We start from the raw sequence: 16,617 nt of genomic DNA on the forward strand, positions 1-16,617 counted from the left end.
ACAAAAAAGAAAATTATCCAATTTTAAAATTTATAAATAAAAAAGTGCAGATTAACAAAATAAAATGACAGTGTTGCTTAATTGTCTCACAGTAACCTCTGTCCTATAGCATTTGACAAAAACTACCAGGTTGATCATTTAAGGTAGGATTGTTGGTGTCTGTTACTATTGACACTAGATTTTCTATCTCACAAGTTTCTTGTAAATTGTAATAAAAACAAAATCAAAACTGCATACCTTGTATTTAAATTTAAGGCTGTATGAAGTAGTGGAGGATGACCTTCCAGTTGTAAATTTCTGCCAGGTTATATAATTTTCCTGTTTTATAGATAAAAATCACTTTTAGATGGGGCTAACCCTATGGGTCATATGGCCTTATTGATTATGGACAAAGGTTCGCATACCTGATTAGAATATCAAGTGATCTTGTTGTTTGTACCACGAGAAGCCACCAAATCTGAATATTGTTTCTTTTCTATTCCAGGACTGCTATAATAGTCATCGATTCTTGTGGTCTCTATTGGGGGTTGAGTAAACACCTTTATTAGTTCAACCAATCTCTAACAGTATGTTCCTTATTTTGGACTCGTACTAAAACCTCTCACCTTAATTCCGAGAGCAAATCAGATTGGATAATTTCTGATTTGTCAGTTCTTAGGGGCAATTCCTTTGCGTTAGGTGGAAGAAAAATCAATTTATCTTCAGTCTCATAGACCGCCTAAGTGTATAAAATGAGTGTCAGATATTTGCTGGAATAACGTAAATTCAACACTATTTTAAACATTATAAAGAAATAATCAGTATATTTAACTTTAAACACATCGTTACTGGCGGTAATAGATGGTATAAATTGCCTAAATGTCTTGTTATTAAAAAGATGCAGTCACAACTATTTTTTTGTGTCTTTTCTATCCTTGCATTGCCAAGTTAAATTAATTATCCACGAAGCTCTATTTATGTGGAGCAAACAGCAACAACTAAGTTAGAACAATTGTTTGATTATTCGTATAAGTTAAAAAAGTGAAACAATGCTGGCTATCCTTGAACGCTTTCTGTGCGCTGAATCTTTTAGGCAAACTACAGTATTAGGGGGTTTATTACTGCTCACCTCGTCGCATTAGTTCGGCCTCCCTGCTCTCGTGGTACGTCCAAATCCGGGATTCCGAATTGATTTCAATTCCACTTTATTTTAAACGCGTTAAACCGGATGCGTTCCTAACGTCATTTCCGGGCAGATCAGCTGTTGATGCTCAGTCTGTATGTCTATCTTTCTTTTCAGTGACTACGGCGGCCATTTTATAATGGGCAGAGTTCAATGCTAATGTTCGTATGCAATTCGATAGCTCGGCATGGGCGATTAAGTTCTAAAGATTCCTATGTTACATTTTAATTAAGACTTTGTTTTATTAGTAATGTCTTAATTAGATTTTGTGTATAGCGATGTACCGTGTTAAAATGTAACAACAGTATATGCCTCATGGTCGCAGCACCTTTTTATCAGTCTATAATACACAAATTAACTAATTGGACAAGGTTACATTTTATTTATTTATTCATGTGCTCGAGTCTGCGATAGTGTTAAATAATGATGGAAAACGAGCGGCCATATTGGAGTGCCCTAATTAAAGTACACCTAATGCTATATTCTAGTTTGTCAAAACACTATTTTCTCCCAATTCCAGGGAGGAGGGACATCCCTCTGATTAAGTTTAAACCTAAATGGCTAAAAGGTTAAAAATTTGTTCAGCTCATCAAGGAACAACTTGTTCATATGTTCTTTGGCTACAGATAGATACAGAGGAAATGGGAACAAAGGGAAGGGAAGAAATATTTCACAGTAATCTCTCCCAATCCTCCCTATTATTAAGGCCATTTTTGTGCGTATCAAACCGTGACATAAAATATTGTTCGCGTTTTTTCTTTTTAGGGCTACATCGCCCCCTCGGGTGTCACAGAGCACAGTTTCAATGCCACACCATTGCAGATCTTCTATTGAATGGTTGGCCTCCAACCAGTGTTCCACTAGTGGAGCTGTCAATCTTTTAGTTCTGATTGCAGACTTATGCTCAGTAATTCTTGTTCTAATTTCACGGGAAGTTTCACCAATGTATGCCTTCTTGCAAGGACAAAATATCATATAGATAATATTACGGGTTCTGCAGTTTTTCAAGCTTTTCATGTGGTGCTTATAACCGTTATGGGTTATGCAGCTACCACTCTTGATGTTGCCACAACTCTTGCATGAGTTGCATGGGAAAGTACCAACAGGGAATGGACTGTTATTGATGGTACTTTGTTTGGATATTCTATTCTCTCTGTACGTATGTACTAATTTATTCCGAATAGTACAGTTTCTTCGGAAGGAGAACATGGGTTTAGTGACATTGGTATCATTTCTGTCTCTGAGTAGCGGCCAATTCCTATTGATAATATTTTTAACTTTGTTACTGATGCTGCTGAAGTTCGTTACGAAAATTAAAGGTAGATTCTGAGAATCTATATTTTTGTTCTCTTTTTCTATGAATAACGAATCTCGATTAAAATATTTTGCTCTTTTATAAGCTTTACGTATTAGACTTCTGGGATATCCTCTATCTTTCAATTTTTGCGATAGTACATCCGAATGTCTGTTAAAATCGTTGATATCAGTGCAATTACGGCGTATTCTTAAAAATTGGCCGAATGGGATATTGTCCCTTTGACACATGGGATGGTTGCTTTGATAGTGTAACATAGTGTTACGATCTGTTTGTTTAGTAAAGAGCTCAACCTTTAGTTTACCATCCAGATGTTTAATTGTAATGTCTAAAAAGTTGCACTGTGTCCTATCAATTGTTGATGTGAAGTTTAAATTGTCATCACCTAAGTTTAACCAAATGATAAAATCGTTTAAAGACTCGATGGCACCGCTCCATATAAAGAAGACATCGTCAATGTATCGTGACCAATAGGAGATGTTTTCATAGAACGGTGCCACTGGGTTAAAAATGTGTTTCTCTTCGAAATTGGCTACATATAAACAGGCCAGACTGGGAGCACAGGTGGCCCCCATGCTGGTACCTTTAATCTGTTTATATAGTTCTGTACCAAATAGGAAAATATTATTTTTCAAGATGACTTCCACACAGTCAATGATAAACGATGAATGTGTTGATAGATCACCGTTTCTCTCTTGTAACAAACCCTCAAGCATTTGTACTGTGTCATTTTGGGGTATGTTTGTATAGAGGGCTTCTATGTCAAGTGTTACCAACCATTGCTTATCTGGGTGGTATGCAATACCTTCAATTTTATTAATGATAGAAGTTGTGTCCTTAATATAGGCCCTCTGTTTCACTACTAATGGCTGAAGGAATTTGTCTACATATTTACTGAGAGGTTCCGTTAGGGAGTCAATGCTAGATACAATTGGTCTCATGGGGGGGTTTTTTTGGTCCTTATGAATTTTGGGTAAATCATACAATGCAGGTATTTTAGGGTTAGGATTTCTGAGGAAATTGTAAGCGTTCAAGGATAGCCAGCATTGTTTCACTTTTTTAACTTATACGAATAATCAAACAATTGTTCTAACTTAGTTGTTGCTGTTTGCTCCACATAAATAGAGCTTCGTGGATAATTAATTTAACTTGGCAATGCAAGGATAGAAAAGACACAAAAAAATAGTTGTGACTGCATCTTTTTAATAACAAGACATTTAGGCAATTTATACCATCTATTACCGCCAGTAACGATGTGTTTAAAGTTAAATATACTGATTATTTCTTTATAATGTTTAAAATAGTGTTGAATTTACGTTATTCCAGCAAATATCTGACACTCATTTTATACACTTAGGCGGTCTATGAGACTGAAGATAAATTGATTTTTCTTCCACCTAACGCAAAGGAATTGCCCCTAAGAACTGACAAATCAGAAATTATCCAATCTGATTTGCTCTCGGAATTAAGGTGAGAGGTTTTAGTACGAGTCCAAAATAAGGAACATACTGTTAGAGATTGGTTGAACTAATAAAGGTGTTTACTCAACCCCCAATAGAGACCACAAGAATCGATGACTATTATAGCAGTCCTGGAATAGAAAAGAAACAATATTCAGATTTGGTGGCTTCTCGTGGTACAAACAACAAGATCACTTGATATTCTAATCAGGTATGCGAACCTTTGTCCATAATCAATAAGGCCATATGACCCATAGGGTTAGCCCCATCTAAAAGTGATTTTTATCTATAAAACAGGAAAATTATATAACCTGGCAGAAATTTACAACTGGAAGGTCATCCTCCACTACTTCATACAGCCTTAAATTTAAATACAAGGTATGCAGTTTTGATTTTGTTTTTATTACAATTTACAAGAAACTTGTGAGATAGAAAATCTAGTGTCAATAGTAACAGACACCAACAATCCTACCTTAAATGATCAACCTGGTAGTTTTTGTCAAATGCTATAGGACAGAGGTTACTGTGAGACAATTAAGCAACACTGTCATTTTATTTTGTTAATCTGCACTTTTTTATTTATAAATGTTAAAATTGGATAATTTTCTTTTTTGTCCTAGATGAAATAAACAGTTTGTTAAGTCCTGAAGAAGGTGAAATATTGTACACAATCACCGAAACGCTGCGTCGACTTTTAAACTTTTCTGTTTTCTGATTTATCTGTTTTTTTAAAAGGATTATAGATTGTAACCCGCTTTAGGGAGCCATAGGCATTTGCCTATTTTTTAACATATGGACGAAAATAAATGATATTTTTAATAATGTTGCCTCACATAGAGTTTTTCTGAAGTGCTTTTTTATATGAGATAGAGTGTTTTGCATATATCTGAATAACTGTGTCTCAATACCCTGCCTATAAGCAATTCATTTTGTTCAAATAGGGACATCTTGTAAAATTCCTCACCATTTAACCCCCGTCCCGCTGTGTTTACACACTGGGGTAGCTCCCCTCCTCAATTTCTTCTCTACATTGCACAGCTAGTAAGCTGGGGAGTTTCGTTTTTAATTTGTCAATACTGACACAAGGCAAATCTAGCCCAACTACAAATAAATTATGGATGCTCTAAGAACATATGGCTTTTCAGAAGAGCAATTTAACAAAATCATTAATGGTACCTCAAAAGAATTCTCGACAATAAGCACAAACAATAGCAATGAGGATAAATGGAGGGACCTGTGGAATAATAAGAAAAAGACCATTAGAACGGAACTGCATGCAGATTTCCTCATTGAATATTGTAGGAAAGGAATTATACCTAGAGGTCTACAAGTGAAAAACGAACCCGGTATTTTTATTAAACATACTAAATTCATAGAGAACTGGACATTTATAGCCAATCGCTGCAGCCGAGACTGGATGCTGTTGATTATAGAGACAGCACACGAGATATTGATTATAGAAAAGGGTGAAATTGAAGCGATGGAGAACAAATTAAAAGAAGATAACTCTCTAGAAGAAGCCAAAAAGAAATTAGAGGAAATCGAAAATGATGTGTCAAGCTATAGAGACTATTTACTTAACAAAAAAGCGAATAAATTAAGGAAGGATGTTCTTAAATACAACTTAGAATATGTTTACCCTTATCTACAAAACGATTATTACGAACGACCGAGGGAAGACTCATATAACAGGCCAAACTGGCAACAACCGAAGAGAAACTTCCCTAGGAAAAGAGTAACCTTTTTTGATACCTCGTATACCAGCTCTGACTCTGAAGGAGAGCAATTAGACAACTCAAAAAGAAACGGGGACATCGCACCTAGCACAAGTAGAGATTCGCTGTCTTTTTTGGACCAACGTCATCAGAATGCGGGTCCGAATCGAGGACGAGGGCAGGGACGAGGACGGGGGAGTACATATCCACACAATCCCCAACAGAGACGTCCCTACATGAGAACCAGGAGTCAGGTACATTGGGATTAGAAAGTCTTAAAAAAGCCCCTATTATTAACCTGTCTAGTGCAACCCTTAGTGAACACGAGATCTCTTTATTAGAAAAAGGATTAGGCTATGCCATTTGTACACCTGTAGATAAGTATGCTTTAGAAAGAGATCTACAAAACTTTTTTAGAAAGATTAGATTAAATGAATTTTTTAAAGACAAGGAGGACAATCGAACTGCTGTAGACAACAAATCAGGTCTCAAATCTAAGTCCCATTGGACCCCGTCTCTTAATCAGGTGAATAAAAAAGTGGATCTATTCGAGAAAGCTGTAGAGAATAATATTGAAGCTCTGCTTACAAAAAAGATATGGTGGCAAAACAATCTCAACAAAAATGAACGTATAGCCTTAACAAATTTGGAACACCGCCAGGACTTAACCATAAAACCTGGTGATAAAGGTGGGAGCATTGTAGTAATGGATACTATAGATTATAATAATAAGATGCTTAATATGCTTAACAACCCACTTCACTATGAGAAATCCAACAAAACAGAATGGAAGGCACTAATGGAAAAAATAGGCAGACTCTTAGACTTCGCTAAAGAAGATGAGGTCATCTGTTCCGAAGAATACAATTTCCTCAGAAATCCTAACCCTAAAATACCTGCATTGTATGGTTTACCCAAAATTCATAAGGACCAAAAAAACCCCCCCATGAGACCAATTGTATCTAGCATTGACTCCCTAACGGAACCTCTCAGTAAATATGTAGACAAATTCCTTCAGCCATTAGTAGTGAAACAGAGGGCCTATATTAAGGACACAACTTCTATCATTAATAAAATTGAAGGTATTGCATACCACCCAGATAAGCAATGGTTGGTAACACTTGACATAGAAGCCCTCTATACAAACATACCCCAAAATGACACAGTACAAATGCTTGAGGGTTTGTTACAAGAGAGAAACGGTGATCTATCAACACATTCATCGTTTATCATTGACTGTGTGGAAGTCATCTTGAAAAATAATATTTTCCTATTTGGTACAGAACTATATAAACAGATTAAAGGTACCAGCATGGGGGCCACCTGTGCTCCCAGTCTGGCCTGTTTATATGTAGCCAATTTCGAAGAGAAACACATTTTTAACCCAGTGGCACCGTTCTATGAAAACATCTCCTATTGGTCACGATACATTGACGATGTCTTCTTTATATGGAGCGGTGCCATCGAGTCTTTAAACGATTTTATCATTTGGTTAAACTTAGGTGATGACAATTTAAACTTCACATCAACAATTGATAGGACACAGTGCAACTTTTTAGACATTACAATTAAACATCTGGATGGTAAACTAAAGGTTGAGCTCTTTACTAAACAAACAGATCGTAACACTATGTTACACTATCAAAGCAACCATCCCATGTGTCAAAGGGACAATATCCCATTCGGCCAATTTTTAAGAATACGCCGTAATTGCACTGATATCAACGATTTTAACAGACATTCGGATGTACTATCGCAAAAATTGAAAGATAGAGGATATCCCAGAAGTCTAATACGTAAAGCTTATAAAAGAGCAAAATATTTTAATCGAGATTCGTTATTCATAGAAAAAGAGAACAAAAATATAGATTCTCAGAATCTACCTTTAATTTTCGTAACGAACTTCAGCAGCATCAGTAACAAAGTTAAAAATATTATCAATAGGAATTGGCCGCTACTCAGAGACAGAAATGATACCAATGTCACTAAACCCATGTTCTCCTTCCGAAGAAACTGTACTATTCGGAATAAATTAGTACATACGTACAGAGAGAATAGAATATCCAAACAAAGTACCATCAATAACAGTCCATTCCCTGTTGGTACTTTCCCATGCAACTCATGCAAGAGTTGTGGCAACATCAAGAGTGGTAGCTGCATAACCCATAACGGTTATAAGCACCACATGAAAAGCTTGATAAACTGCAGAACCCGTAATATTATCTATATGATATTTTGTCCTTGCAAGAAGGCATACATTGGTGAAACTTCCCGTGAAATTAGAACAAGAATTACTGAGCATAAGTCTGCAATCAGAACTAAAAGATTGACAGCTCCACTAGTGGAACACTGGTTGGAGGCCAACCATTCAATAGAAGATCTGCAATGGTGTGGCATTGAAACTGTGCTCTGTGACACCCGAGGGGGCGATGTAGCCCTAAAAAGAAAAAAACGCGAACAATATTTTATGTCACGGTTTGATACGCACAAAAATGGCCTTAATAATAGGGAGGATTGGGAGAGATTACTGTGAAATATTTCTTCCCTTCCCTTTGTTCCCATTTCCTCTGTATCTATCTGTAGCCAAAGAACATATGAACAAGTTGTTCCTTGATGAGCTGAACACATTTTTAACCTTTTAGCCATTTAGGTTTAAACTTAATCAGAGGGATGTCCCTCCTCCCTGGAATTGGGAGAAAATAGTGTTTTGACAAACTAGAATATAGCATTAGATGTACTTTAATTAGGGCACTCCAATATGGCCGCTCGTTTTCCATCATTATTTAACACTATCGCAGACTCGAGCACATGAATAAATAAATAAAATGTAACCTTGTCCAATTAGTTAATTTGTGTATTATAGACTGATAAAAAGGTGCTGCGACCATGAGGCATATACTGTTGTTACATTTTAACACGGTACATCGCTATACACAAAATCTAATTAAGACATTACTAATAAAACAAAGTCTTAATTAAAATGTAACATAGGAATCTTTAGAACTTAATCGCCCATGCCGAGCTATCGAATTGCATACGAACATTAGCATTGAACTCTGCCCATTATAAAATGGCGGCCGTAGTCACTGAAAAGAAAGATAGACATACAGACTGAGCATCAACAGCTGATCTGCCCGGAAATGACGTTAGGAACGCATCCGGTTTAACGCGTTTAAAATAAAGTGGAATTGAAATCAATTCGGAATCCCGGATTTGGACGTACCACGAGAGCAGGGAGGCCGAACTAATGCGACGAGGTGAGCAGTAATAAACCCCCTAATACTGTAGTTTGCCTAAAAGATTCAGCGCACAGAAAGCGTTCAAGGATAGCCAGCATTGTTTCACTTTTTTAACTTATACGAATAATCAAACAATTGTTCTAACTTAGTTGTTGCTGTTTGCTCCACATAAATAGAGCTTCGTGGATAATTAATTTAACTTGGCAATGCAAGGATAGAAAAGACACAAAAAAATAGTTGTGACTGCATCTTTTTAATAACAAGACATTTAGGCAATTTATACCATCTATTACCGCCAGTAACGATGTGTTTAAAGTTAAATATACTGATTATTTCTTTATAATGTTTAAAATAGTGTTGAATTTACGTTATTCCAGCAAATATCTGACACTCATTTTATACACTTAGGCGGTCTATGAGACTGAAGATAAATTGATTTTTCTTCCACCTAACGCAAAGGAATTGCCCCTAAGAACTGACAAATCAGAAATTATCCAATCTGATTTGCTCTCGGAATTAAGGTGAGAGGTTTTAGTACGAGTCCAAAATAAGGAACATACTGTTAGAGATTGGTTGAACTAATAAAGGTGTTTACTCAACCCCCAATAGAGACCACAAGAATCGATGACTATTATAGCAGTCCTGGAATAGAAAAGAAACAATATTCAGATTTGGTGGCTTCTCGTGGTACAAACAACAAGATCACTTGATATTCTAATCAGGTATGCGAACCTTTGTCCATAATCAATAAGGCCATATGACCCATAGGGTTAGCCCCATCTTAAAGTGATTTTTATCTATAAAACAGGAAAATTATATAACCTGGCAGAAATTTACAACTGGAAGGTCATCCTCCACTACTTCATACAGCCTTAAATTTAAATACAAGGTATGCAGTTTTGATTTTGTTTTTATTACAATTTACAAGAAACTTGTGAGATAGAAAATCTAGTGTCAATAGTAACAGACACCAACAATCCTACCTTAAATGATCAACCTGGTAGTTTTTGTCAAATGCTATAGGACAGAGGTTACTGTGAGACAATTAAGCAACACTGTCATTTTATTTTGTTAATCTGCACTTTTTTATTTATAAATGTTAAAATTGGATAATTTTCTTTTTTGTCCTAGATGAAATAAACAGTTTGTTAAGTCCTGAAGAAGGTGAAATATTGTACACAATCACCGAAACGCTGCGTCGACTTTTAAACTTTTCTGTTTTAATATGCATTGATTTATCTGTTTTTTTAAAAGGATTATAGATTGTAACCCGCTTTAGGGAGCCATAGGCATTTGCCTATTTTTTAACATATGGACGAAAATAAATGATATTTTTAATAATGTTGCCTCACATAGAGTTTTTCTGAAGTGCTTTTTTATATGAGATAGAGTGTTTTGCATATATCTGAATAACTGTGTCTCAATACCCTGCCTATAAGCAATTCATTTTGTTCAAATAGGGACATCTTGTAAAATTCCTCACCATTTAACCCCCGTCCCGCTGTGTTTACACACTGGGGTAGCTCCCCTCCTCAATTTCTTCGAAACTGAGGAAGTGGCATTAAAAAATGTACACACCCCGTCTGTTAATTAATATATATATTTCTCCGGACTGCAGATCAAGGAAAGTTTTGTCACAGTAACTGTCTACAATGCTCTCAAGCAGTCTATATTATCAAACTCATCTTGACATCATAGTAACAAGGACATTTGACATTAACCTGCTGTCGACCTTCTCCCATGAAGATTATTTAATCTTGCAGGATCATCACTGATTCATTCTGAATCAGGCTGGAGAGACCAACAGCCAAGGCAACTCAAAGGCAGTCTCTTTTGTAAAAGATATCCAAACCATTGGCTTGAGAGTACTAAATGGAAGGTATCAAGTGGATACCCACACCATACGGAGATACTATTCATCAAATGTGCAAATGTGCAATTTTATTGACTTTACAATGGCCACCCTGCTCTTATTGCAATTAATAAAATCATTCTGTTTTGAAGAAAAAGTGGAAAGCAATCGTTGGGTTATAAAATACTGTGCTTAATGTCAATTGCCATATTCATCAGCAAATAAGTAACCTGCTAGGGAATCTAGAATCTGTAAATTACAAGAAATAAAGATGGTCCGCACATACGATAGAGGTCATCGAAAATTCAGCAGCACAGCTCATGGAGTGGTCTTACAATAAAGACCTAACCCTGATCTCAAATTAGGAATTGTTCACTAACCTTTTGGTTGGCCTAACGGGCTAGGGCGGTCGACCTCAAATCTGGGCAACCAAGTTTGAGTCTCTGCAAGGACGCGCAACATCCTGTGATTCTGGGCAAATCACTTAATTTCCCCGTGCCTAACAAAAATGAATGTGTCATCATAAAACGCAACTGGTACTAGTGTAAAGCGCTCTGATACCCGATACCTTCGGGTCAAGTTTGGGCAATATAAAACTCCGTAAAAAAATAATATTTGCGTAAAGACTGGCCTATTCCACCTAGACCTGGAACTGATTCTCAGGTGCTAAGAAAGAGCGCAATGTCCACCTCGTGTCTAGTTGCAAAGAGGAAACTCAACAAAGCGTTGAGAATGCTGCAGCATCACCCAAATAATCCTGTGCTTCAAACTAAACTGCACGGTACAAAAAACAGGCCTGTAGAAAGATTTTGTGGGAGGAAAGAGGTCTGTCAGAAAAGGTTTTCTGAGCAAATTCATTGTATCTTAGTAGGAAGACAAATTCAAAGGACTTTTGAAAACTGATTAATAGCCTAGAGGACCAAATTACAGAAATAATTCAAACATTATTGAATCAAAAATGGCTAATTTCTGTGCACTTTTGTCTAACAATGGGATCTCAAACCATTCCCGTAATCCGGAAACAGGACCAGCTGTTAGGCTTCCTGTTAAAACACTCCAATTAAGTGAGCAATAGGACAAGAACTCGAGGTGCAACCAAATATGGAAAAAACAGGGCACACTTGCAATGTTATTAAAGGACATATCCTTTGGAAAAACCTCTAGCCTACAGAGGATCACTTACTAATTACTGAGGGGAAACAGTATGAATAAGGGGTCAGTGCAAGTCACACTGTCATCTGTGGTTGGACCACAACAGGATCCAGAAGAAAATGCAGATTTCAAGATCGGGGTGGGAAGTGCAAACCTAACAACTAAAATTAGCTAAATTATTGAGGATGGTTGCTCATTTTCTCACAAGATCAAACACGCAAGGTCATACAGGACGTTCGAGGCAATGGAGCACCTGGCTGAAATGGAATTCCACAGGCACTGAGTAAAGAGAACCCCACTTTTTAGACAAATAAACTGAAGGGGGTTTCAACAGTGCTATCTATGCAGCTTCAAAATATTCCTGAATCATGGAAGGGCTCTTTGATCAAGCCAATCTTCAAAGGAGGGGATCAGCAACAACCTGAAAATGATTGGCTCATCACCTTACTAGACAATGAGGAGAAGTGCATTGCAGGCTTACTATAAATAGAGCTAATTCACTGGTCAGTGGACAAGAAGATTATACCAGCAAATCAAACTGGCTTTACACAAGGAATGGGCAAATCCACAAATATCTTAGCACTTTCAATCAATGGATTTACCACTTTTTTGTGGATTTTAAGTCTGCGTTCAACTGTGTTCATCACAATCTTCTTTAGATTAAATTGTCACTTTGAGGCACACCTCCGGGCCTTTTAAAAGCAATACCAGTGCTCTATCCGGAACACTGGACAAGAATAAAAATTGGTGATGGCACTTTAATATCAAGGAAAATATACATCAAAAAGAGCCTAAAGCAAGGGTGTGTGCCCGCACCACATCAATGTAATGTATTTTTGGCCAACATGTCTCGAGCTCTGGATAAGGTAAATTCTCATACCCCTAAGCGAGGGGGTCTTCACACATCAAATCTGTGGTACGGATAAATGTCTTCCTACTCATCTAAATGAAAGTAGGACTACAGTGTCTTATTGATAAACTATCCAACTTTTCAACAAATAGCTGCATGACGATAAATTAAAAAATAACTAAAGTCATTGTCATTGGAAACAGAATACAGAAAACGCTAAGGGAGTTCCTACAAGGTCAACAGCTGGAATGTGAGAAAGACTACACATACCTTGCCATCCTATTTGATGGCAAATACTCTTTTCAGTTACATAATTAGGAGTTTCAACGGAAGGGCCGCACCCTCACCTTGGCATTTCAAGCTTTAATGAGCTCACTGGCAGAGCCCAGTTTTTTACCGCTACTACAGGTGATTGCCACAAAGTTACTCCCCACACTGACCTATGGAAGGGAAGCCTTACCGGGTAGGGACGCTGCGGTCTTGGACTCAATTGTTTTTTCCTACAGGCTCTTATTTCATCTTCCCCCTAACACCTCTCCTGCTCACATCTGGCTAGAGTTTGGATTTGTAAAGCAGTCAATCTTCAGCAAGGGGGCTTATATTAAACCCTGGCGTTGTTGGCCAGACCTTAGAACACGGCTTTTTAGTGTGAAATCTCAAACAGCCATAATTCTCCTGACTCTGTCATTTTTTTCTCGAAGTTTCATTTAGCGCAAACTTGGCCGGACATCAGGTATCAGAGTGATTTACATGAGCGCCAGTTTAGTTACATGAGGACACAATTATTTTTTTCAGGCATTGGGAGATTAAGTGATTTGCCCAGAATCACAGGATGATGAGCGGCTTGCCGAGACTCGAACCCGGTTCCCTAGATTTGAAGTCCACCGCCCTAACCGTTATGCCACATTCTCTCTCTGCCATTGAGGCCATGTGTGTACGAACAATATGGGACCTAACATCTTCCTATGGGTTTTTAATAAAAAATCAATAAGCTATGTAATGAAGAAAAATGCTTCGGCATCTGTTGATAAGGTGGCTTTATAAAGTAGACCACCCGGGGGAATGAATCTGAATGGTTATAAATCCTTGGAACCACAAGCTTACTTGGAGGCTGATTGGTTAATGCATTTAAAGCAAATCTTTCTAAGGTTCTGCTTTGGTCATCTTCCTGCACTAGTGCCTACCTTGCCATGGCTTGGGAGTGAGGGTCCACACACCCACAGGCTATGTGTACGGCAGAGGAGTACATTCTATACTTAGGGCCTCATTTATGAAAAGTGTTGCATTGGTGAATGAAAACAGTGATGCAAAACTTTTCAGTGCGCCCTCCTTGCGACACCATGGATGAGCCATATTTACTGTACGGCGCACCGTCTCGCAAGAATTTACAGATACATCAGTATTTCCTACATATCTGTAGGCGCAAAATTTACATATTGTTGGAGTGTGTCTGAAAACAGACGCAACTCCAACAATGTGTCCTTTCACAAGGAGCAAGCGCCATGTGAAAGGGCCTGCGTCAGCCTTGCACCTGTTGTGAAGCAAACGCAAGGATTTGACGCAGTGGTGTAGTGAAATCTGATAGATTTCACTGCACCATTTCTACATCTCTTTTTTGTGGGGGAAACGCCCACCCTGCATACATTATGCCTAACACAGGTATAATGTAGTGCAGGAGTTTACAAAGTGACGCATCTGCTTAGAAGCGTCACTTCGTAAATATCTCGCAGTGTGGAGCATATTTTAGGCCCCAGTGCATCAAAAAAAGTGACGCAATGGCAGCGCAAGGGGCTTATAAATAAGCAAGTTAGTCTGTATTTGCCCTAACCTCTTAAGTGAAAGGAGGGCTTTATATTACACACAACCTAGAAATTCACATAATGCTACCATGAACTTTTGAATCTCATTGACAATTCAGCAAAATCACTAATAGCTTTGCGTGACGGCTACTGACGTCCTACTTTCAACAAAGTACCCTCTTGCATGTATGTCACCAAGAGGTTAAACTAAACTCAAGCTGAGTTTCGGAGTTCTATGGAGTTTTCATTTATGATCCTCATTCTAAGTGCCACTCAAAATTTTTAATCTGAGCGGTGTGGTCATTTTATCTTCTCTATTTCTCAACTCGATTTTTTCTACACAATACCTGGCAACATTTGACTCGAGAAACACGTCATTCTGTGATTTGCGATATTGAAAAGGGGAAAACAAGGGGGCAGATTTACAACAAAGTACCGCAGCGCGGCACCGCAAGCCATTTGGCTGCGCCACGCTGCGGCATTTCCAGAGCACAGGAATGCAACATATTTACAATGATATGCCGCTTTCCTGTGCTCTCCCCTGCACTGGCACACAAACAGCTGCCCTGTGCCGGTGCAGGCACTCTTGCACCATAGTGCAAGGATGCCTGCATCAAGGAGAGATTGTTTTTGTGCAGAAAGGGGAACCTTCCTGCACGAAAACAATCACTACAGGCGTTTTCCTCTTTCAATGCGTGCTGCAGAATGCACCACGCATTGAAAGAGGAAAAAAACGAGGAGAAATTAAAACATTTCTCCTTGTGGCGCGTCGCTACGCCACCCCTAGGGTGGCATAGCATACTAATGCATTTCCAGGTTTACGATTCCTCGTAAATCTGGAAATGTGTCTGGGTCCATGGGTGTTGCGTGGGAACACCCACAGCAACACCTATGGAAAGCTCTTTTCACGCAAAGTGCTGCATGTAAAGGGGCTGTATTTACAAGGACAGGAAAAGCTACGCAGGGTGGCTTTTCCTGTCCTTGTAATTATGGGGCAGAGAAATGCGCTGCCAGTGCGTCACAAAAAGTGACGTACTGGCAGCGCAAGGGGCTTGTAAATCTGCCCCAAGGTATTTCCAATGTTTTCCAGATTTCGACCTTCAGAACTTCGATTGTAAATTCATCTTTACTATGGAAAAAACACGCTATGGGGTATCGGTAATTCCTTGGGGTGCTTTAGCGCACCCTGAAACTGTGGACCTCATAAGAAGGGTCAAAGCTTTCTTGTTCCGAGAATTTCTTCAGTATGTAGACTTTATTGGCCTCTCATTGAGTATCTGAGTGTTTAAGCTGAATGTCTTAATTGTATTTTAGTCTTTTGCTGCGTACTGGACTTTAAATATTGCATCCATTACCCTGAGAAGGCTTTGAAGCACTTTTCAGCAAGAAGCATGCTATTTTCTGGGACCAATTTTGCTGGGTTATTTTGGCAACATAAGAGGAAAAATAGGTCATGCGGTGTGGGTTGTTAGTGGTGTTGTTTCATGCCAAGACATGAGATTGTAATGCTTCTTTCACAATTATCAGAATTCAAAAGGTTTTAGTTTTTTATTTTCCGTGCATTGTTCAGTCAAATGTTTCAAGATCAGTTTGCAATGCTATTAGGTCAGCAAATAGTGGCCAAACTGTTTATGGGTTAGTTGTTATCTCACATATGTGTTGAGTGATGGTCGAAGTATCTTAAATTTACCTTAAAACAGGTTAGTAGGTCACGAAATATTTAGCTAGGGAGGACACATTCCAAATGAAAGGAAATGGGAAATAGACTAAGCGAAATGAATTGGGCCAGAAGCATGAAGGCAGTGTGTCAGAAGCACAGCTATGTATACCATATTTCTAATGTATGTGAACTATAGCTGAGGTCTGGACAAATCAAGCCAAGGAATGGATTAAAGTGTATGTAAAGGGTAGGAAAATCGCGGTGCTAAAGAATAGTTTTGTATAGACGATGGTGCATGTTTAACACCTTGCACAAAACTTCTCTCATGCTTCTAAAGCCTGGCAGATGGGTAAGAGTTTCTGAAAGGTGCCAGCCAGGTGCCGTGCAAGCTCAGGCAGATTAGAAATCGATAA

Source organism: Triturus cristatus, chromosome 3_2 (genome assembly GCF_964204655.1).
Source record: "Triturus cristatus chromosome 3_2, aTriCri1.1, whole genome shotgun sequence".
NCBI classification, from domain to species: Eukaryota; Metazoa; Chordata; class Amphibia; order Caudata; family Salamandridae; genus Triturus; species Triturus cristatus.